This window comes from Triturus cristatus, chromosome 5_2, assembly GCF_964204655.1.
Source record: "Triturus cristatus chromosome 5_2, aTriCri1.1, whole genome shotgun sequence".
In the NCBI taxonomy this organism is placed as follows: Eukaryota; Metazoa; Chordata; class Amphibia; order Caudata; family Salamandridae; genus Triturus; species Triturus cristatus.
Window position 1 is genome coordinate 32,722,437 of NC_140588.1, and position 24,272 is coordinate 32,746,708.

Genomic DNA, 24,272 nt, shown 5'->3' on the forward strand with positions numbered 1-24,272 from the left:
AATCCAATTGTCTTTTCAAGGCTTGACTGTAAATGCTAGGGCTTTCTGTGTAGCCCTGAGGGATTCTACAAAATCGGTAAGACCTATTATTGAGAGTGAAACCAAAGAGGTATCGACTATCGGGGTGAATAGGAATTGAAAAGAAGGCATTTTTCAAATCAATAACTGAAAACGTGGTCGCCGTAGGCGGGACCAAAGTAAGCAACGTCGTGATATCAGAAACCACTGGGTACTGAGGTATCACGATCTTGTTTACTTCTCTCAAATCAATGATAAACCGATAGACTTTGGCATCCGTATCCTTTTTCAAAATGGGTAGAATCGGGCTATTACAAACGTTATAGGGAACTTCTTCCACTACTCCCACCTTAATCAAATCCTGCACAATCTGTATAAGAGCCTCTTCCCCCTCCTGCGAAATACGATACTGTGGAAGGCGTGGTAACACCGCCCCCTCCTGGACACTAATGTGAACAGGCGGAATCACCATCTGTCCCACATCAGTATCCGAGGTGGCCCACAAAGCGCAAGGGAGGGTAGCTAACACAGTATCTTCTGCAACCACACACATCCGTCCAGACAGGGGGTAATTGTCGTTTAATATCACCCGCACTCCAGCAGGGGAGCAGCGGATCGTAGCTCTGAAGTGCTTCAACATATCAAGGCCCATAATATTGTCTGGCGTGTTCGGGGCAAGCAGAAACGGACAGGGTGCAGAAAAAGAATCAACCTGAAATGTGAGGGGCCGCGAAAGAGGGCTTCGGGAGAGTGTACCATCAAACCCTACCGATGTAACCATTAAGCCAGATGGGGGAGCCCTCGGAACCAATTGTTTAGACAGCGCACTACGAGTCGCTCCTGTATCCACTAGGAACTGATCAGTAGAACCCAAAACCTCAGCTGATACGTAAGGACCCTTCTGATCAACCGGCACCTCAACTGATTCTAACCCCCATCCAACGCATTCCTATGCATGCTGAGAATCATGGTACCCAGAACGGTCAATCCCCGACACTTGATACTGGTTTTGTCGATCGAAAACATTAGGCCTATCTCGTTGCTGCCCGGCAGGGTCAAAACGAGCGTGATCATTAGAATTCCCTCTAAAATTCGGGAAACCCCCTCTACCTCTCGGGCCGCCCTGATTGTGTCCCTGACGCGAAGCATGCAACGCTGGGCAATCTCTGGCCCAGTGTCCCGATTGCTTACAATACGCACATTGATTCCTGTTCAAATCAGATCGGCCCGAGGGAGGACCATAAAATCCTCCCCTACCTCTATTTACACCCCGTCGGGCGGACCATATACTTGTGCTAACATCACCTTCGTTTTTAAATCCTTCGATTTCTTCTCCTCCTGCCCCTTCGCTTCTTGCTCCTGGCGCTCATAGTACTGAGCTATAGTCAGGAGGGCTGTCGGGGTCGCAGTAGACCAAGAACTTTCACTCGCTTTTAGGCGGGCTGCGATCGCCGGTAATAAATTCGCCACATATTTATCAGCAAAGAGGTGTCGACCCGTATCATCCGTAAGTGACTGACCACTAAAATCATGAAACGTCTCCTCAAAGCGCGTAAAGAAATCTGCAACTGATTCATCGACTTTCTGCTTGCACGAGGCTAGCATATTCCAGTCAATCTTTTTAGGGGGGATGATTGTCTTCAACTTAGCCAGAATAGCAGCAGGGAGATCTAAGATAATCTGAGGTGGTTTCTGCGCGGGCTTTCTCTCCCTATCCTCATCCTCAAGCTCAGACCATCGAGCCTTAAAAGCGGCAACATCGTCCACCTTCCGCACAGATCGCCAAATATCTGGTGGTAGAATAAGCCCAAAAAACAAATCTATATCTGCTAGGGTCATAGTACAAGAATTCAAGGCCCCCTCGACTTCTTCGTAAAAGGCCGCTGGATTCTTGCGGGGATCAGGCAACGCATTCTTTAATGCCATGACGTCAGCCCTGTGCCAGGGAGTATAAACCCAATTATACACAAAATATCCCTTAGCATCGGCGGAGGTAATATCCGAGCTAGTCCCCGTTCCTTTAGGAGGAAGATACAAAGGCGCCGCCTCTCGCATTGGTTTAACATGCACTAGATCGCTCTTATCTGATTGAGAGGTGGATGAATGGCCATCTCCGGTACGCGAAGCCGACCGCTACTCCTCCTCGAGTTGTTGGCGTGCTTTCTCTTTAAGGTCTTTCGCCGCATCCCGCAACGCAAACAGTCGCCGAACCGCATCAGGCGCCTTAGAGGGAGAGAAAACACCATTACGCAATGCTTTAGCATCTAATACCACATCGTCAGGTTCAAAGACACTGGAATATTTCCGAAAAGCAGCAATCACTTCATCAGAAAAGTGTCCTAAAAAATACAACCTTTCTCTATCCTGCCACAACTCCCAAGAATCCAACAACTCAGCAAGGGATAACTTGCCCTTAAGTGCACGATAGGAAACTTGCCGAAGCTCACCCATTCGCTCAGCCGATAACATGGACCGCGTGTCTACCTTACCCGAGCCCGATCCAGAATCTTGTGGCCTCGGGGCAGACGCGCCGACATAAGGAGGCGGAGAACGATCTAATAAATAAAAATCATCGTCATGATTATCAAGGACAGGATAAAGTGACTGACGAACAGCATATTGACCCGAGACTTGCAACCTACGCTCTTTCTCTTGCCTCTCCATCTGTTCTTTTTCCTCCCGACGCTTTGCTTCCTGTGCTCTCGCATGATCATTCTTCCGTTGCTCTTTATCAAACAGCGCTTTCTCACGTTTCTCTCGCTCACGCACTTCCTTCACCCATAATCGCACACATTCAAACATGTCTTGACGAGCACGCCGTTTACACATACACTGTTCCACATACTCAATCTTACGCATATCAAACGACCCATACAACGGCCACCGTAACTCAGGATCCTTTCTGGTATATTTCCTCCATACTGTGCTGTACATTATGGAAGAAAGACCATGCTTCACATACATATCCCTATTAGGAGTCCCCTCTGGGGGAGCTGGAGCAGATTCCTCGAGGTTTAACCGGTTTCCAAAGCAGCAGCACCACTTACGGAGTGCGCTAAAAGCAGGCATGCTCAAAAATAATGCAGAATATGCAGTATTATCAAAAAAATGGCACTTAAACGTTGTGCCGTTCAAAGTTACACAGTTCCGGAGAAATATCTCCACATTACCTGCCTATATGTGTTGCAACGCATATATTCTCACAATAATCAATACAAGATATGACCGGTCATCACAAATCAAACTCAAATAGCCAAACCAGGCTTCAAAAACTCGGAGCAAGTACCGTACAACGGTTCTTACCAATCAAGAGTCCAGATTCCAACTGCCAAGCTCCAAAATTCGCCCAAACGGCTGTCACGGCAGGACCGACAGAAGAGGTCTCAGTCGAGGACCGGCGCCACCCAGATGGTCAGCTCGGAAGGGAAGGAAGAAAAACCTCGGGATGCCAGGACTAAAATGCCTCTGGCAGTGATCACATCCCCGGCCAAATTCCTCACCTTCGTCGCGACCAATCCTTCGAGCATCCGAGTCGCCGATGAGCCCCACGTGACGGGCGCCAATTGATGAATACAGGCCCCAGCTAGGCCCGCAGGACACAAGGGTTCGCTCTCCTGCAATGGAATCTATAAGGAAGTTGGCACGGAAACTGCAAAGTACAAAGACAAGGTTTATTAACCCTTAAGGGTGGTCCTACAATCCATACAATACCCTTCAGTATTGCATAGAGTAGCACAAAGAACTTGCGTACACAGTCCCCTTTTATACACAACAGAGGGGCTCATAAGTGGGTGGATACAGCATGAGGCAAGGAATGTTACCTTTTATGGACATTTTCGATACAAGATCAATATGTGGGCGGAGCTGACATACTCCTTGAGCCCGCGAAAACATGGTCAAGCAAGGGCTAACTGATAACAGATGTGGTCAAGCCTGGGCATGCGCCAGGCGGACAAAGGAACTATTTATAGACTGTTACTAGGCAGATTACAAGAGCAACTAACACGAAGATAGGACTCTTCTCGTGTTGAGCACGTGGAGACATGACAATACAAAATGGAGTCCAGACTTTAGTCAACATCACGGAAAGAGACATGTTCTATGGGAGGAGAATTCATGTCTTTAGTAAATGCTTAATCACATCGTAGTTTCAATTTACAACAGGCAGACCCATGCATTGGATAACATTTCAAAATGTTGCCAGTACATGACACAGATGTACCTAGAACATCTTAGAAGTTTGAGAGTTAGAGTGAAAAGCAACATGCCTTGGTTATGAAGATGATAGAGTCAATAATCAAAACATGCTAATGTAATTCTTCACAGACAAAGAATGCAAAAGAGTCTACAGAAGCACCTCAACCTGAAGAGACACGCCACCTGCATACCTCACACCTCTGCAACAGCCACCTTCACCACCTACAAGTGCACTACCTTCATCTCCACCACCTCAGCTTCCTCCACCACCAAATCATCAACAGCCAACTCAACCACTACTAAATCAACCACCCACAAGACAAGCACAGTCACAACCAATCTCACCTCTGATATTGTGCAGGAGGAGGAGTAGGATAAACCCCCAAAAATATGTTTTCTTTTGGGAAATTTCTCAGCTTTATTCTTTAAACATTCACTGAAAACCTTCTGGAAAAACAAAATATTGTGTGCCTTTTTATTTTAAAAACATCCTGCATCTATCACAAATTTGTGCTGAATGTGTGATGTTGATGTTAGTACACAGGGAATTCTTAGTTATGATCTGTTCTTAGTTTATCATCAAAGCATATTGTATTTCAAAATACAATTATGATATTGAAAGTACCTAGAGGGAGGGGGGAGTTGGGGGGACTTGGGGGGGGGGGGGAGTTCGAATGAGCATAGCCAATGTGAAGATACCAAGACTTTAACTGGGTTATTAGGAAATGATTAATGTAATTTAACAACAGATATCTATGCAATGTATGCCTTGTAACCTAAGGTGATGACAGCATAAGAACATGTTTTGTACCAAAACTCAATAAATGTGTTTTTAAAAAAATGATATTGAAAGTACCTACTAAATAACTATAGCAACACAAAAAGATGATGGAGGGAATGATAAACATTGTCAAACATTTACCTCCCTGTCACAGATCGTAAAGATGACTGAAAATCTTTTTGAAAGAGTCTATTAGGCTGATAGGTCTATAAGGGTCTGGTGAGATTCTATTGCCCTCTTAATCTCCCCGTGCCTAACAAAATAAATGGGTCCATCTGTAATGCAACTGGTGCTCACGTAAAGCGCTCTGATACCAGATAACTTTGGTTTGAGTTTGTGCTATATAAAACAAAACAAAAAAGTTTGATTAAACAATGCGGGTCCCACTACCAGTCTCAATACCTCAGAGAGAACTTTAGAGTCATCATGATTTAAAATCCTAAAAAACTGGAACCAATCACTCGGTGGTATATAATTTGTTTCGGGTGCAGAAGCATTGCCACCCCAGGAAGCCAATGACCAACATTTGGTGGAGTCTTTGGCAGAGCATGCTTCCTTTAAATCCTGCCACCTTTGTTCATCCCAATCTCTTTTAGCTTTCTACAAGCTCATTTTATAGGCCTTTCTAATGAAAGGATCTCGGGCAATGTCATTTGATTTTACAGCCATCACAAGAGATCGCCTAAGGTGTCCGCATTCTCTATGAAACCAAGAGTTAGGTTTAGAGATGCACTTTTTAGTGTGGGAAGAGTGGATTGTCAAGTATGTAAAAATATGCCCAAATACATTTTTGTGCAGATCACTTAGGGCTATTAGATCTTCTTCCCTGTTAGGGCAACATGCATTTTGGATATTACCACTTGCAGATCATGACTTATAGAAGGCAGAGAATATCCAGAAGGGCAAAAACTTACCACCATGTGAGGCAACGCATATCAGTGTTAGTTACAATGTCCCCAGTAAGGGTGAGCGGAAGAAGATCTGGCAAGTATCTGCCAAAAAGGGCAGACCTAGTGAGACACAATGCATTGTAATTACTCTCTATTATTGCCATGATGGCCTAGTCATCAACAAGAGGCCATAACCTCAGATCACCTAATGGTTGGGTTTATTAAATGTGAAGGCTCCCTTTGCATCTGATCTCGTCCAACCATTAGTGGCCCTAACCCCAAGTTCGATGGAGAGAGCCTTAAGCTGCAGTGCAGTCTGAGTCCATCTTTTTATAGGGGCTATGTCCAACTGGGGATGGCCTATTTCTCATCCTCTTCATGCATTAACCTGACATCATCACTGTTGAGGGGCTCAAAGGTGGTGTTGAAGTCCCTCAATAGGCTGAGGTAATATTGAGATGCATGCCTTTGAAGATAGTTCTCGAGGGATTGTAAAATCTTCGAAGCCAAAGTACCCTTAACCCCTCAAGTGTAGGTGTAAAAAATGGCAACATTAGGGTTCTTATCATTCATTAGTTGGATGCCTAGGATATCCAGATAATTAATAACTAGTTGCTGCATTTTACAATTTAGTGAGGCTCTGACCCAAATAGTTAGTCCACCCGAAGATCTCTCAAACGGGCTTGGCTTAGCTTGAACGTGAAAGTTTAGGTAACCTGGTTTAAAAATTGGATCCATACTCTATGTTCTTTGGAACAACCAGATGTAATGGTTGTCAATTAACTCGTTCCAATCGGGTTGGGCAATTTTTGACATAAGACCAGCCATGTTCCATGACACAAGTGTTCTCAATGTGGACTTTTGTACTACAGTGATCATGTTGGTTGAATGCATCTGAGCCAAAAGAATTGCGACAGATGAGTCAACAATGGTGGTTTAATGTGGGCTTTTCTGCTGCAGTCGCCTTGATGGTTGAATATGTCTGAGCCAAAACAATTGGGACAGGTAAGTCAGTATTGATGGTTAGTGAGGTTAGAGGAATGCTGTATTGAAATTTGGTTGCAAAGCTAGTGGCTGTGCAGGGGTTCATCCTAGCATCTAGTTCCATGGGAAAGACTGGAAGTACATGATTGCCTGAGACCTCGGTCACAGGGTTGTTATTAGAAAACAGAGTAGTTGGGAAGGTAGATTGCAAGGTAGTTCTAGGAGAGAGCATTAGTCTGTAAACATCACACAAAGGCGAAGAACCATATGTGGCACACATACTGTTGCATGTAACAGTAGCCCGACTCATCCCTGGTTAAAAAATATTTAAACTGGATGTTTGAGTTGTCTGGAGGGCAGGACTGAGGTCAGTAGCCACTGTTCCCATCCCTAAAACTTTGCTCAATCATATCATAAAATGAATTACTTGTGGGGTGTCTTTGGCACTAATAATGTTGTCACGAATGACTGAGCTGCAGCCCCTTACATGTCTTATTCAATGTATCACTTTGTTTTTTTATAGAATCCTCACCTTCGTGTCGAATGTTTGAGGGCAATTTAGGAACATTGGTCATAGCGATTGAGTTAGTGGGGGCGTGTCTACTGATCGAGTTCAAAACAGGCTAATGGCTACTTGCATTTGGTGCCAAGTTGGTAGAGGTATTATCTGATATATAGGTTCTTAGATGGACATTAGATGGCTTTGACAGATGGAAGTTGCCTAGAAATCTATTTGACCTTGGGTCTCATAGATGGGCAGACCTCAGAAAACTCCCATCTGGGTCTTTAAGTTGCCTCAGGCCAGTATCAGTAGGTACCCCTAGGCTGGTATGTTCTAAAATAGGTCTGCGATGCTGTCCTAAGTGCATGGTGCTTCTCGGGCATTAAAAGTGTTTTAATCCTAGATGTTTAAAGTTGATTCATTTTTCTAGTTAGCTGCAATATCATGAGCTTTAGCTCCCCCACCTCTGCCTTAAGCTCCATAATTTGCAATGTAGCTGGGTCGGCAACAAGGGAGACAAGTGGAGTAAATAAAGGTGTAGGCTTGCCAGGAGCATCTGGAGATACCTGATCCTCAGTCAGCTCCAGCAAGGAAAGAAACTAAAGCGACTACTGCAAGGCAAGGCGTCTCCAGGAGGAAGTATATGCGAAGGGGCTGCAGCTAGATACTCGCTCGTATGGGAGAGATTGGCATCAATGTGTGGATGCAATTGCTTGGATGTGTGTGTTAAGATCAATAAATACGATAGGAATGTACACCCTGATGTATACACGCATAGCAGCGGTAGTACCAATAAATGCAATATCAATGTATGCTGTAATCTGTGCCGGCACAATGATGTCAGTACCAATATATGCAATACCAATGTATGCTGTAACCTATGCATGCACAGTGATGTTAATACCAGTAAATCCAATGTCAGTGTACACCATAGCTTATGCCCGCATAATGAAGTCAGTATCAGTGAATGCAATATTGATGTGTGATGTAACAACTGGTACGTATAATAATGAGAATATTGGTAAATATGATATCAATGACAGCCATGTTACACGTACACACACTCACAAACTAGTATAATTGGTATGTGTTTGATTCATCCATGATGACCTCCCCATCAACACCAAGTCAGAGATACGTTGTCAGACAGGCCCTGCAACCCAAGCTTACTGATTGACAGGTCACAGGTGGGGTTACACTTAGCCCAGGGAAAAACACTCACTCAGTGAAAACCCTGATCAATCCTACAGATAGGTAGTCACACCGCAGACAGGACCGAGGAGATTGGCCCCAATAAAACACGTTTGGCCAAAGGCGCGCGATCCCAAAATACCAGGAAGTCAGATTATACATGTAGTTAGGAACACCCAGCCAATTAGGGCACGACATATACACTGCACCGGACATCTGGACATGAACACACAGGCCCACACTACCTCTCCATGAGGTTGAGAGCCGGCCGTGTTCCCCTTATCAGATGGGTTTTCTTGTTATTTATGATAATGATGCTTTTCAAAGAATGTCGACATATTTTATTGTACTCACAAAATGTATATATGTGCGACCAAAACTTCTATACTTGGAGACTGTCTTCAGACGCACCTCTGTCCATACTCTCCCGGGCCACTGGCCTTAATTAAACCAACTTCTTCCTGTTTTGCCAAATGCCTTTTGTCTTTTAATTTATTTAAGGTAAAATCATATTCAAGCAACATTTGGAAGCCTTGCTGTGCTTTGTGATACCCTGTGCAGGATCAGATGCTTTGTGGTTCCCCATGGTTAGTGTGGCTTTTTTTTGAGGGGATACAGAAATAATAAATGGATTGCAACCCCAGTAACAAGTTAATAAAACAATGGTAAAAGATCATGGGACCTAGATTGTCCTACAGTGTAAAATAGCAACTGGCAAAGATCAAAGCATAAGTAAACACCAATTGACATTAATAAGATCAAAGATAAAAACACAAATGTTTATACGGTCAAGCGCATACAAGCACCCAGGTGCAGCTGTAAACAGGTACAATAAGTATGGCTCCAGTATGGCCCAAGTCAGAGGAGGGGCATTGAGCCCCAAACACAAACTAATAATAATAGTCACACTACCTTTCAGAAATAATATAAACCCTAGGGAGGTGGCCTCTTAAAAGGGCTGACAAGGGCAGGACAGGACCCAACCTTGACACGTGCATGTCTCGCACTGCGGGGATGCCGACCGAGCTATGTAGCACTTGGTGCAGCTCTCAGTAATTCAAGAGGCATCTTACTGGGACCCTGGGCAGGATGGGAGGAGCAGCCCTTAGCAAAAATAGTGCCTTTGAGCCTGCAGTGCAGGGATGTCGACTGCTATGTAGCGCTTGGTGCAGGTGTCTCCAATTCCAGGGACCTCCACCTAGGGCCCTGGGCAGGAGGCAGGTGGATTCCCTTCCCAAGCCTTTTAGATGCCCCGAGGACCCCCTCCGCTGGGCCTGCAGTAAAAAAAAGCGTGGGCGGTGCCCAGTCCCGGGACCTAATTATGCCCCCAGCGACCCCATCCCCCAGTGCCAAAATGTTTTATAAAAAGGGAGGGCACCCCCTCCCTGAGCCTTTAAAGGCCCAGGGAACCCCATCCCCCGGGGTTGGTTCAAATACTCTGTCCAGGGGAGCCGACCCATGGAACATAGTAGTTTCCCTGCCCTCCCCAGTGTGGGCAAGGAAACATACGTTTGACACCACCTGGTGGGATTTTTTTTTTACTTGTCTGCCAGATGGAAGCAAACATGTATTCTGCTCCCACCAGGCAGGAGATTTAAACATGCTCCTGCCAGCTGGGAGCAGACGACTGTTCTGTTTTCCTGCCCATACTCCTGCAGGCAGGGAAACAGAACACATATTGCTCCAGCCAGGCGGGAGGAAGCATAGAAAGCTGCTTCCTCCTGGCGGGAACAATGCCAGCTTCCACACCATGTAAAGAGCTGACTGGGGCCACAGGGGCCATGAGGTCCCTCCAAGACCCACAACATGTTGCTTGTGGGTGCTCTAGGTTGGCACCTAGGCACCCATCTATGGCCCTGGGGATGGGGTCCCTGGGATACAAGATGACCTGGGAGGGGGACCGCATGAGCCTCTTCCCCTTTTCAATAAGATTCATTCCCCCTGAGATGGGGTCCCTAGGGCCTGAGAAGGCTCAGGGAGGGGGCCCATGGCTACCTCACCCTTTTTAATTGAATTGGGGGAAGTTTCCTGAGTCCGCAAGCCTGTCGGAGGACATTGTTTGACCTGGCTGCTGCACCGAGGGCTCCTGGTATTTGCCGCCGCTTCGCCTATCCCCCACACGCCGCCGCGTGTATCACCTTCGCGGCCGCGTACTGAACGGGGACTACGTCTCCCAGTACCACCTGGGGTACCTGGGGCCGAAGCTCATGCCCATCGACACCTGGAGGCGATATCAACGTGAGGACATTCCCGGCAGAGCGGGGGAAGTTTCCTGTGTCCGCAAGCCTGTCGGAGGACATTGTTTGACCTGGCTGCTGCACCGAGGGCTCCTGGTATTTGCCGCCGCTTCGCCTATCCCCCACACGCCGCCGCGTGTATCACCTTCGCGCCCGCGTACTGAACGGGGACTACGTCTCCCAGTACCACCTGGGGTACCTGGGGCCGAAGCTCACGCCCATCGACACCTGGAGGCGATATCAACGTGAGGACATTCCCGGCAGAGCGGGGGAAGTTTCCTGTGTCCGCAAGCCTGTCGGAAGACATTGTTTGACCTGGCTGCTGCACCGAGGGCTCCTGGTATTTGCCGCCGCTTCGCCTAGCCCCCACACGCCGCCGCGTGTATCACCTTCGCGGCCGCGTACTAAACGGGGACTACGTCTCCCAGTACCACCTGGGGTACCTGGGGCCGAAGCTCACGCCCATCGACACCTGGAGGCGATATCAACGTGAGGACATTCCCGGCAGAGCGGGGGAAGTTTCCTGTGTCCGCAAGCCTGTCGGAGGACATTGTTTGACCTGGCTGCTGCACCGAGGGCTTCTGGTATTTGCCGCCGCTTCGCCTATCCCCCACACGCCACTGCGTGTATCACCTTCGCGGCCGCGTACTGAACGGGGACTACGTCTCCCAGTACCACCTGGGGTACCTGGGGCCGAAGCTCACGCCCATCGACACCTGGAGGCGATATCAATGTGAGGACACTCCCGCGTCGCGGGACCGCGCACGGGCTGAGCCCGGGCAGAGGGCGGGCCGTCTGTGGCCGTCCGGGGCCGGAGGAGGCCGGGCAGGGCTACCCCCCTAAGTTGTCAATATCCAGACATCGCTAAAGACACCGAAGTAATCAGGGTGACTTTTATTTCCGTGGCTTAACGACACCTTGCTGTATGCTGTGGATTTTGAGGTGTTGTTCTACGCCAATCAGGTCTGTGCCCGCGTATGTTATATACGTGTTCCTGTGGTGTGTAGTTGGCCTTCGTACCCTGCACATAAAGGTCTTAGGAATACAGTATCAGCTAATAAGCATTTAAATCTAAGGTGTCTTTACCATGGTATATAACAATTTTTAATTTGTATCCAATGTTTATATTGGTGGTATCATTTCATAGTAAGTGCTATTTTAAACGGTAGTTATTGTTTTATAAAGTTTATTTTATTATTTTGATTTTTATCTTAGGGCAGCATGTCTAAAACGACTGGGACCCCTCGTTCAACTGTGTCTACACTTGATAATTATTTAGTCAAAGTTGTAGACAAAATCAACAAGGAACGCAGACTATCCCTAGGTCTGACTAGCAACTGTGGCCCTGAGATTACAAGCCAATTAGTTTCCGTGGAGATCCATTCATCTGATGATAGCCAAGCATCGGCTTCTACAGTTTCCCCAGCGAGGGTGGGTGTTTGTGTAACTGAGTCCACTCCGGTTCCCCTGCCCGATATTGATTTGCTTATGGATTCTGATATTAGCAAGTCTCCCAATGTTACTGTAGTTTCAACCCCTGTACTCCCCAAAACACATAGAGTACTAAGATCAGGTTTACACCTTAACAGATATGTTCCACCCAAAAAGGGGAGCCGCAAAAGCAAAAAGAATACGGTCTCTAATGCTGGCTCCCCTGAGCATACCTGTTTAAATAATGGAGATAACCCTACCCAAATGATATTAGCACCAGATCAGCTCGACATGTTAATCGGTATGATTGATAGCAAGTTAGATAAAATTATCATACCGCTCTTAGATAAACTTGAGGCTGTATCCAGGGAAGTGAACAGACTGGGTGAACTGGTGCAATCTGGACTTAAATCCCATAATAGCTCCCTACCGATAGCTGTGGTGGGGGAGACTGGGGATTTATCGGGCCAACATGTGCAACAACCCAAAGACTTATTAATTTCTGGACAAACATGCGTGGGCTCTATTTCTCCCTCTCAGCCAACTAGAAGGATTAATCCTACTAACGACTGGCGGGGGTTCGCTGGTAACTTAACACAATGCGCTCTTGGGGATATATCTAGTGCTATTCCAGCAAATGGTACCCCCCCTAATATAGTTACTCATGATACGGGGAACATGAATAGGACTTCAAGAAGAGGGAGGTTTAATGATAGTCGCCTCCCCCAACCTAATCTGCCACCTGATTGCGCACCTTATGTGGCAGTTTTGACCAACGTGCCAGCTATTAGAGAAGACGGGCCCAATCGTTTTGTGGAATCACATGATTCCCTCAAAAATAAAACCGTGGCATGGCTCAACCGTGAATGCGGCTTTCCTGTGGCTATGGCGGACCAGATTCTGGTTACCACCAGAACCAATTGGATTGGAATGTCCCCCAAAAACATTCCCGGTGATTGTGTTATTATTAATTTTAGTGACCCCCACCTAGCAACGACAGCTCTGATTCGTGCTACGTCCCGTCCCAGCACTGACCAGGGTATCGTACTCCGTCCCCTTGGCTTTTTCTATAGGCAACATATTGAGCACCTTCCATTGCATCGGGGGGGAGGGAGAATGTGGGGAGACGAGGGGCCTAGTTTGACAAACACCGAGGTAGCTACTGTTAATCGATATCAATGCCTGAGTGGGTTGGACCAAAATGATTGACAGGAGATGGGTGCCGTCTTAGGTCCAACAGAAGATCACATATCAATGGTTAGGACGGGCTTCCCTGTCGTCAGTACGGAACCCTCGGGGAACCAAGACTTGTTGTCAAGATGCCTTAATATTTGCGTATCAGGGTTGGAGGCGGAAATCCCTGTAGTCTGTCTGCCCCCAGTTGAGGTGGGAGATACATCGGGTAACCCGGTGTTAGATGAGGAGACTTTAAATGTTGTCCCTTCTCAACAGGGTAGCAATGGTATAAATTTGGTACCCACGCCTCATTTGATTGTTACATTGTAAGTTGGAATATTGCTGGGATTCGATCAAAAACAGATAGTCTGGGGTGGTTGGAATTCTTGGATCTTTTTGACATTATTTGTTTACAGGAAACTTGGTGTACTGATTTTAAAGGCTACAGTGGTTTTAACTCATACCAGCTTCCTGCTATTGGCTCTGTATCAGGTAGAGCCAAGGGAGGTTTACTTGTTTTGATCTCAGTTAAAGCCCCTTTATCAGTTATCAAATATGTACAAGTTGGGGCTTACTCCCAGATTTTATGGCTGCATATAAGAGGAGGTAGGAACATTCTTTTAATTAATTTTTACAATAATCGTTTTATTGACTTCAGGGATCAGCCGGTTAAAGATCTTTCTAAAGCACTGGAAGAGTTTTTCAAGGACTCTAATGAAGTCTTTGATATGATCTTCGCAGGGGATTTTAATATTACCACTTGCCCTTTCTCTGAGGCCAACGTTTGCGGATTGGTGGACGCTCACGAGGACGGGATTCTCCATTTCCAACACAATTATTATGGAGATGCCCTAAATAATTTCCTCGCCTCATATAATATGTATATCATGGATAATGAGAAAAACGCCAAGGGGGATACTTGTCCTACCTTTATAGGCCGGGGGACGAATTCTGTAATAGATTTTATTTGCATTTCCCCGGGCCTTGAGGTTTTGCTTACGGCTCCAAAAGTAATAGATATTCAATTAAGTGACCATAACTGCCTGGTAGTAAAGGCTAAGTTGTGGGAAAAGGATGATGTTAGTATCCCGGGCCGTACTATTAATAGTATAGAGGCTGAGCGCCCCAACGGTACTAGACTCAGATGGAAGGGGGATAAGGCAGACATGTCTGACTCTATCATAACTAGTTCCCTGGTACATATTACCGCGATCCTTGAAGATAATTTAGGTACTTCTTCCTCTATTGAACATTTTATTAGTATTAATGCGGCCATTAACCTAAAACTCACAGGTACCTGCAAACATAAAGAGGATCAACCGCGGGGTTGGTTTAACTCAGCTTGCACCTTGGCCCTGAGGGAGCTGAAATCAGCTCTATCAGTTAAACCCAGAGATAAGGGACTGGTCATAGATCTAAGAGCCAGATACAACGAAACCCTTAAAAATAGGAAAACGAAACTTCGGCAAGAGGCCTGGGACAACTTGACCAAGGCAGCTGAATTGAATAATTGTTCCTTGTTCTGGAAAACTGTCAACTCCCCATTTCTTAAAAATGACAAAATTCCAGAACTAACTTCCTATGTCATGCAGGCAGAATGGATCACGCATTTTTCTAAAATTTTCCAGTCAGATGGTGGACCTCAAGTTTCAGGGAAACAATGGCCGCACATCCCATTAAATTTTACGGTTCAAGAGGTTTTAGACAGTATACGGGACAGTAAAGGGGGGAAAGCACAAGGCCCAGATGGGGTCCCAATTGATGTGTATAAATTGGTCCCAGAAATTTGGGGGCCTCTGCTTACTAATATTTTTAATGCAGCTGTCAGAAATGAGATACCCCCGACATGGGAAGAATCCATTTTAATTCCAATATTCAAGAAAGGCAATCGTGGGGAAGCCAAGAATTATCGACCAATCTCCCTGTTGGACTCTTCTGTTAAAGTTATGAGTCGAGTGCTCTTGGTGAGATTGGAGGAATGGGCTGAAGAAAATGGCATCTTAGCCGAGAGCCAGTTTGGCTTTAGGAAGGGTCGTGGAACGATAGAGCAATGTTTAAATTTAGAACTGCTCGTTGGTAAATATACTCTGGCAAAGACTGGCACTATTTACCTCTGCTTTGCGGATCTAAGTAGTGTCTTTGATCTGGTGGACCACGGCATTCTCTGGGAAAAGTTGTTAGAAATGGGGGCCCCAGAGGGCATCGTCTTCTTTTTAGCCCGCCTATACACTAAATTAAGAGCTTGTGTCCGTTTTGGGCCACAAGGCGAATGTACACCCATGTTTAAGATTGGGCGTGGAATACGTCAGGGTTGTGTGCTAGCCCCATTGCTTTTTATTCTTTTCATCAATGAGATTGACTCCTTTCTTAAATCTTTGGCAGTGGATGCTCCCAAAATCAATAATGAATATGTTCCCGTGTTACTTTACGAGGACGATGCGGTTTTAATCTCACGTACACCATACGGTCTTCAACAGATGCTGGATGGTTTTATGCAATTTATTAAAAGCAGAAAGCTAGTTTTAAACAAATCCAAAACCTATGTTATGGAATGTGGCCATAGGATTAGAAAGAAACAACCCTCCTTTTTTATAGAGGGTCAAAAGGTTTAGGTTGTTGATAACTTTTCATATTTGGGGGTTACTTTTTCAAATAAAAACACCTGGGCAAATGAACTCAAGAATGTACGGTCTAAAATGGCCAGGAGTGCCTTTGGTATTTTTACTATGGCTACCAAATTGGGAGACAGGCGGATAAGCGACATGCTGAAAATTTATCAGTCACGGTGTGTCTCAATTGCTCTGTACGGAGCTGGTATATGGGGCTACGCCCCGGCAGGTTCTCTTCAGGTTGAGGAGAACGTATTTTTGAAAAAACTTCTGTGCCTGCCAAGCTCTGTCTCCAATTCCTTAGTGCATAATGAATTGGGTACTTACCATCTCTCCGATTTGATTCTCCTTAGACCCTTGCTCCTATGGCGCTCCATTTGGATTAAAGAAGAGACTTCTTTGTGTAGAGCTATCATTTCTGACTGTCTTACTATGGACCACTTTACAAGGATCCCATGGCTGAAGTACGTTATTGATAACTTTCGGGTGATCTTTAACATCGACATCCTAGTGGATCATCACGGGGCAGATATGTTGTCTAAATCTGATCTTAAGCAGTGTTTTTTACAACAGGCTGCCATTGAGAGACATCAGAATAGCTCCAATCTTTCATCTTATACTTTTTATCATGATTTAAATGAAGTTATGGGCTTTCAATCTTATCTGTCTCAAGTAACTTGGAAGGCACATCGGTTTGTGTTGACTAGATTTAGAATGGGAGTTGTCCACAACCTTGTTGCCTTCCCCTCTCTGAATTTACATCCTGTTGGTCCATGTCCATGTGATAACTCTACTTCTCAAAGCACTGTGCACTTTCTTCTGCTTTGTCAATTGTATAAACATCTCCGGATAGCTTATCTGAAACCCCTGTTTTTAAAATTTGAAGTCAGAACAATACGTGACTGTATGTGTTTACTTTTTAATTTACATCATCCGGTAGTATGTTTTTATACGGCTACTTTTCTTCTTAAATCTATTAATGCCAGGAAAAGTATGCTTTTTTAAATGTTTCATCTTGATGAATTTTTCTGCCTCTGTATTTATAACAAATTTTGTTGTATTGTGTGCTTTTATGAACTTGCTTAATGTTCGAATAAAGCCTTATGAAATGAAATGAATTGAATTTGTCCCCAGGTATGGGGACTCTGGATCCTAATGAGGCGTGTGGAGTGGTGAAGCAGGCCCTCATTCCCTTACTATGCGTTGCTTGGTGGGTGACCTGTATCGGAACCAGGTCACCCACATATATTTTAGAGAGGCCCGAGGGTTGGGGTTCCCGGGACCACAGTAGGCTCGGGAAGTGGGGCCACGTGGCTCCCTCTACTTTTTAAAGGAATTCTGCCCCGGGAAATGGGGTCCCTGGGGCAGTAAGGCTCAGAGAGGGGGCCATGTGACCCCATCCCCTTTTACACTGCACACATTCTTCTTGCATCAATCACCACACCACATTGGGGATGAGGTACTATGGCCTATTAAGACTCAGGGAGGAAAGCCTTGAGGCTCCCTCCTATTTTTACACCGTACACATTCTTATTGCATTAATTCCCACACTATATTAACTATAACTCACCCTTTCTCCCTGCACTGGTTATACTCTTGATTATTATATAACTTATAACATTTGAAATCCTAACAGTCACTGAAGTGACATTGTCTTTCAGAACACAGTGCATGGTACAATGGCGAGTTATAGTTAATGTAGTGTGGCAAATGATTTGAGAAGAATGTGTACGGAGGTGTGCGTCATGTAGTAAATTGAAGGCAGTGCATACATTCTAAATGTAATATAACTAGTGGTGTGTAAGTGAGAAATTTAAGTTACAACTATAACTTCAAATTTCTCAAGTTTGTATAGTTTAAGGTGAGTTTGTATAGAAAGAATAACGTTTTCCTAACTATAACTTAGCTTTAACCTTTGTTTTTTTCATAAAATACATGTTTTTAGTGAATAAAAAAAACCTCTAAAAACACTGAAATTTTTCCCATTTAGCGCGACCTTTGTAAATGCTCCCACCAGACAGGAGCAAACACAGGTTTTCATGTCCACGTAGGTGAGCGCAGGGAAACTGCTGTGTCCCGGGGGTGTCCTTCCCAGGAAACAGCATGTGAGCTGGCCCCAGGGGTGTGCTCCCTGGGGCCATAAAAGGATCATGGAGGGGGGTCGTGCAACCCTCTTCTTTTAATTAATTTAGCAGTCCAAGGTGATGGGGTTCCTATGGTCTTTAGAGGCTTGGGGAGAAGTGCTGCATGCCCCCCTTAAAAAATACTTGGGCCCTAGAGGATGGGGTCCCTGGTGCCAAAGGCTGCCCAGGGAGGGGGGCCCTGTGCCCCCCCTAAAAAATACATCAGGCCCTGAGGAATGGGGTCGCTGGGGCCAAAAACAGCCTGGGGAGGGGGGCTGTGTGCCTCCCTCCATGATAAAAAATACATCGGGCACAAGGGATGTGGTCCACCGGGCGGAAAATGGCCTGTGGAAGGGGGCAACACTTGCCCCCTCTAGAAAAATATGAAAAGTGGTGTACCCTTGGGCCCTGGCCCACCACCCAGGGGATAGAAAAGAAGCGAGGGAGATCACACTTCTTTTTATTCCTGAGAGGGCTGCCAATACTTCCTGGTTGACGTGGTGGCAGCCAACCAGGTCTCACTTTGAGATCTGTTGGCTCTGTGGATACAATTTTTTCAACCTTCATTTCTCCAAAACTACTGAACGGATTTACACCAAAACACAAAAATCATTCTTTCTGGACCAAGATCTAGCTTTCTGCCAAATTTGGTATAAATCTGTTTAGTGCTTTGGGATCTCCATTTTTTACAGCCCTCGCTTGATAGATCACCCCAAAACTTTCCATGTTCAAAGCACCCACAATGTTGCACTTTTCTGAAAAGTTTTATGAAGATTCGTTAATCAGGACCAAAGGTATTAGCAACAGCAAAAATGCATTTCCTATGGAAATACGATCCTGATTTTATATATATATATATATATATGTGTATATATATATATATATATATATATAAAATCAGGATCATATGGCGATTGCCAGTAGGTAGTTATAGTTAGGACCAAGTTTCCATAAGAAGAGAATTTTTTGTTTTGCTTATAACTTTGGTGTCGTTTGATGAATCTTCATGAAATTTTCCAAACTAATTTTTTGTTCATATCAGCTCCTATGTTGAAAGGTTGGGGGTGATTCGTCAAGGGGGGGCCGAGAAAAAAGGGGGTCCCAAAACATGTTTTCTCCATGTTAATTTCTATAGGAAACTTTAGACAAGGCTACAGATCAAACGGGTGAACAAAACTACCCCAAATTTGGCAGGGAGAAGGGTCTTGGTCTAGATAGCACGCTGTGTTTATTTGGTGTAAATCCATTCAGTAGTTTTGGAGAAATATCGAAATTTACAGATATCGATATTTGGGAATTCTGTCTTCTGATTGGCTGAGGGGTTACGAGCACAAGCTTGCTGCTTATTGGCTGCGAGCGGTGCGAGTGGTTGCAACTAGGAAGTGTTGGCAGCCATTTTGTGATTCCGTTGAAGTGAGTAAGGGGAATAAAGGGCAAAAAGAGTAGGAAAGAGGAGGGTAGGAGCGCTGTGAGGTCGGTGGGGTGGTTAGGGTGTGCTACACAGGGAGTGTGAAGCGAAGTATTCACCCCTAGGGGTGTGAAAGTGCTGTTTTGCCCAGAGTGAGATGGTGCTGAGGTGAGGTGCCAGTACACTCGGAGATGAAACTGTGAGCTGATTGCTGTAAACTGATGTGCTCTGGGCGCTCTAGCATAGTGGCCACTGTAGCATAGCAGTGCAAGCGGTGTTAGTATGGGTTTAGACTATAGCGCTGTGAGCTTTGTGGGGTGGTTAGGGTGTGCTATAGAGGGAGTGTGAAGCGAAGTATTCACCCCTAGCGGTGTGAAAGTGCTGTTTTGCCCAGAGTGAGATGGTGCTGAGGTGAGGTGCCGGTACACTCGGGGATGAAACCATGAGCTGATTGCTGTAAACTGATGTGCTCTGGGCGCTGTAGCATTCTGGCCGCTGTAGCATAGCTGTGCAAGTGATGTTAGTATGGGTTTAGACTATAGCGCTGTGAGCTCTGTGGGGTGGTTAGGGTGTGCTATAGAGGGAGTGTGAAGTGAAGTATTCACCCCTAGCGGTGTGAAAGTGCTGTTTCTCCCAGAGTGAGATGGTGCTGAGGTGAGGTGCCGGTACACTCGGGATGAAACCGTGAGCTGATTGCTGTAAATTGATGTGCTCTGTGTGCTTTAGCATACTGGCCGCTGTAGCATAGCTATGCAAGTGGTGTTAGTATGGGTTTAGACTATAGCGGGAGTGGGAAGCAAACTACTCACCCTTACCGGTCTGAAGACTCAAATGGAGTGTTTTAGCAAGCAGGAATAAAGAAATAATCGTGAAGAATATAATGCAGAAGGTTGCAATGCCACAGAAGACAAATGGTGAAATCCGGTGTGTTTAAGAAAGTAGCTGTGTGGGATAAAGCGATGGAGTCTGCAAGTTATATAAAAAGTGTCTTTATTTAAGTGCCATAAATGGAACCACTGATGCAAGAGCTAAGGTATCCAGCTGAGGCAAACTCCAACCGCTTCTGCTGTATTCAAACATAAGCTCCTGCATCAGTCAATTCTACATTACATGTTACAGTTCCATGTGACATAAACAATACCTATTAGACATGAATGACTGTAAGTTGTAGAATGAAAATAAAGGTAGGATAGGATTACCACACTGTGCCAACCAGTTCCTAAACAATGCCGTGTTTTTTTATCTTGATCGCCAGCTAGTGAGCAGAGGCTGAGGATGAGCTAATTTGTGTGAAAGGGTTTCGTGGATAACAGGCAGGCAGAGAGATGTGTGTATAAAAAATAGATATGGTTTCAAACTGGTTGTAGGGTTTAGGCTAATTTAGCGAGTAAATAGCGTATTTGCATAGGCCATACATCATCCATCCCTGGTTAGTGTGGAGACGTAAGGGCCAATAATGAAAACACAGTTCAAATGCCTAAGCATGCTTAGAAAGTTATTATATGAAAATAGTTCAATTGAAGTGTATTAAAAAAAATTATAGGAAAAAGTAAAAAAAGTTGGGAAAAATCAATCCAAGAATAAAGTGAATTGTTTACAAGTCTTGGAGATTGCAGTCCGGAAGTTCTTCAGCGGCTTGCGATGCGTAATGTTCCAAGGGGCGATTGTTGCCATCGTGTGAGAAAAGCGAAGCGATCCAATTCATATCGTCAAAGGGACAGAAATGTTCCTCGAATGTTGGAGCGGCAATTTTAATTGGGAGGCTACTGCGATGTTGTCAAAGGTCACACGTTGCAGGAGATCTTTCGCGGCTGCGCAGAAATTCCATTCCGCCAGGATACCTTTTTGCGTTGCATACGCCATTGCTCCACTGCCCGAACAATCAAGTTCATGGTTTTCAAGATACTCCATTACCTGCTGGATATCGGGACCGTATACTGGGATGTTGACAAGGCATAGATCCATTCATCTGTCGATTGGGCAAGTTTTGCAATAAAAAGATGGTTGCAAGTAGATTGGATATGTGTAAATAAATGTCATGTTGTAGCTGGCTCCGATAATAGATAGAGGCAGGCAGCCGAAAAGTTGTTCAATTTTTCACGGTATTGATGTGACCTTCACGTAGAGGCGTATTCTGTCAGATATGCTAGTTACCTCAGGGAGCGCAGCCATTTTTAACAAGCTAAAATAGTAGTAGGATGGCCGCAAACAGAGCGAGAATTATGGGCACTGTTCCTGTTATTCCAGAGATGATGGAATGAATGAAGTCTGGTATTAGACTAAAAAAACAGTTTGAAAACCTGTGAGGAGGCCGGAGAAGACAGTATTAAAAAAGTGTGCCAGACCTTAGATGTCAGATGTGTTGAAAATTGTGAAACAATTCACAAAGTGCAATGGGAGGTTCGTATTTAAAAGGGAGTGTATTTTACTTGAAGTTTGTGCTATCTGCAGTCGATAAATTATTTTTGGAAAAGTGAGGGACACTTCTGTTTGAAACAAAAGCGCTTTCAGTTTGCTCCGTTAAAATCTGTTTTCAAAGTAGGTATTGAAGGCCAAGTTGAACTTTGGGAGTTACCGGTTTGAAACAGTAAGGACATACGTTATGCCAGCTCACATTGCGTAGCAGTCTATGTTATTAAGAAGCAGATAACTGTTGTTAGAAAGCTGTGTGAATGTTGGTCTGATTGTGGGAGTTGGCGTGCTTTTAAGAAAGCACGCAACATTGGGGGCTGAAAGCTTAGAAGCGTTGTGCAGTTGGACATTCTTGCATAGTAATGAATGATTGCCATTGTGGTCCCACTTTTTTACCTGTGAGAAAAACTTCGGTATCCTCTTTAAGACAGCGATATGTAAATGGGAGAAACCACTGCTCGTAAATTAACGCGCTACCTTATATAATCACATACAACATGACAAACAACATGTACACCTAGCAGACACAACGACACTACGTACTGTGGGAACCGTGGCTAGCCATGTACACAAACCAAACATAGCACCTCTGCCCCACAATGCATTATGCGGGGAGAGATGGGAGCAAAGTATGTGCGAAGGTGGCAAGTGATTCTCGATTATAAAAGTATACAATGCAAAGTGTTGAGGGGATGTGTCGGAGAGACTTGAGTATGCAGAGCACAGACATGTACATGTGAAGATACACTGATGGTCTATTGAGTGAAGTGGACAATGGGCGCACCCATGATAGTACAGTCAGTAGGGAAGATTACGAAAACAGAGCGCGCACGTGCCCCCCCCCAAAAAAAATCTTTAGCGTAGTGGGCTGGCTCGGCGTACGCAAGGCTAGCATAGGGGTATGAATAAAAGGAACGTGAGTGGGGTTCTCTTCCGGATTGGTGAACATGTCTGTCTGTCTGGTTTGCGCAGCTTACACCGCCACGAGGCTGACGCTGTGAGCGAAGGTGGCTGCGGGAATAATGCTCTCAGCCTTCTGGTACCCAGAAACCGTCATGGCCGCTGCAACGCACATATGCCCCACAGTTCACCTTTCGACACCGCCATATGTGAAAGAGGGCTGACCACGTGCCGGCGGAAGCTCCTGGGCTGAGGTCTGCGAGCTGGGAAGGCTCCTGAGATCAACGCTGGCCACCGCGACACAGGCAGACAATGCCCAGCCTGAGGCCCAGCACCGTGGAGTGCTCTGTATACTACTAGCACAGTAGTCCAACAGGTACCAACAGTGGAACGGTGTCTTGATCCCACAATGGACGATGTTAGAACTGCATCTGAGAGTGCAGATGAAGATACTCCTTTCGACCAGCTGTAACCAACTGTAGGTCCCAACAGTGGAACGGTGTCTTGATACTGAGATACAGGCAGTAGATCTGAAATAATACACAAAAAGATTGAATCATAAAGGGTCCATCAGGTCTAGTGCACTCAGATAGCCACATCAAAAGCATTCAGCATGTGCACAGCCAGAGATAATGCGTGCTGCGGGCGGGCCGTACTAGGAGCAATGTCTGTTGCCTACAACACTACATCATCTGCAATAGCGACTCGACCGGAATTATCAACACTGCTGTCTGCAGTGTAGGCCAGAGAGCGGTCAGAAAGGGCCCAAACTTACGTGGCATTGACTTGAGCTGTGCTGGGAGAGTTTGACAGGAGCAGCGGGGAAGAGAGTTTCGGAGGAATAAGAAGGAGTGAGTTGGAGCTTCTCAGCGATCTGGATTGACCTGGGGTCCCGCTTCGTTCTCTGGGGCATACCGCTATCTGTGCTGCCGCTACCCCTGGAGGGGCTGTGTCTGCTGTTGTGCCGCTGCTGTGGACAAGGAAGGGTGCTGCACGGGACTTCAGCTCCCAGGAGCACGTGCGGGTTCCCAGCTGTGTCGCGGCCCGCCCCACCCGCTTATTGGTTCCTGCCCCCTTAATAATTATCCTCGTTAGCCGCTGCGCGGGACGCGCGCGGGACGCCCATGACGAAGCCCGGACAAAGGGCGGACAGTCTGTGACAGTCCGGGACAGGAGGGGGCTGGAGGGGGCCTGAGAGCATATATGCTGCTTGACGTTTGTCCAGTAGGTTGTATCCTTCAGCATCACTGCCACTTGGTTTGCTAATTGTGTTGTGGACTAACGTGTTTTCCCAAGCTGAAAGCCAACAACAGTTAAAGGAAGTAGGTTTGTGCTGCACACTGCAGGGGGTTTTTCTGTTATTATTGCATTGTTAAGCCAGGCATCAGGGTTAGGCCCGGCTCATAATGACCA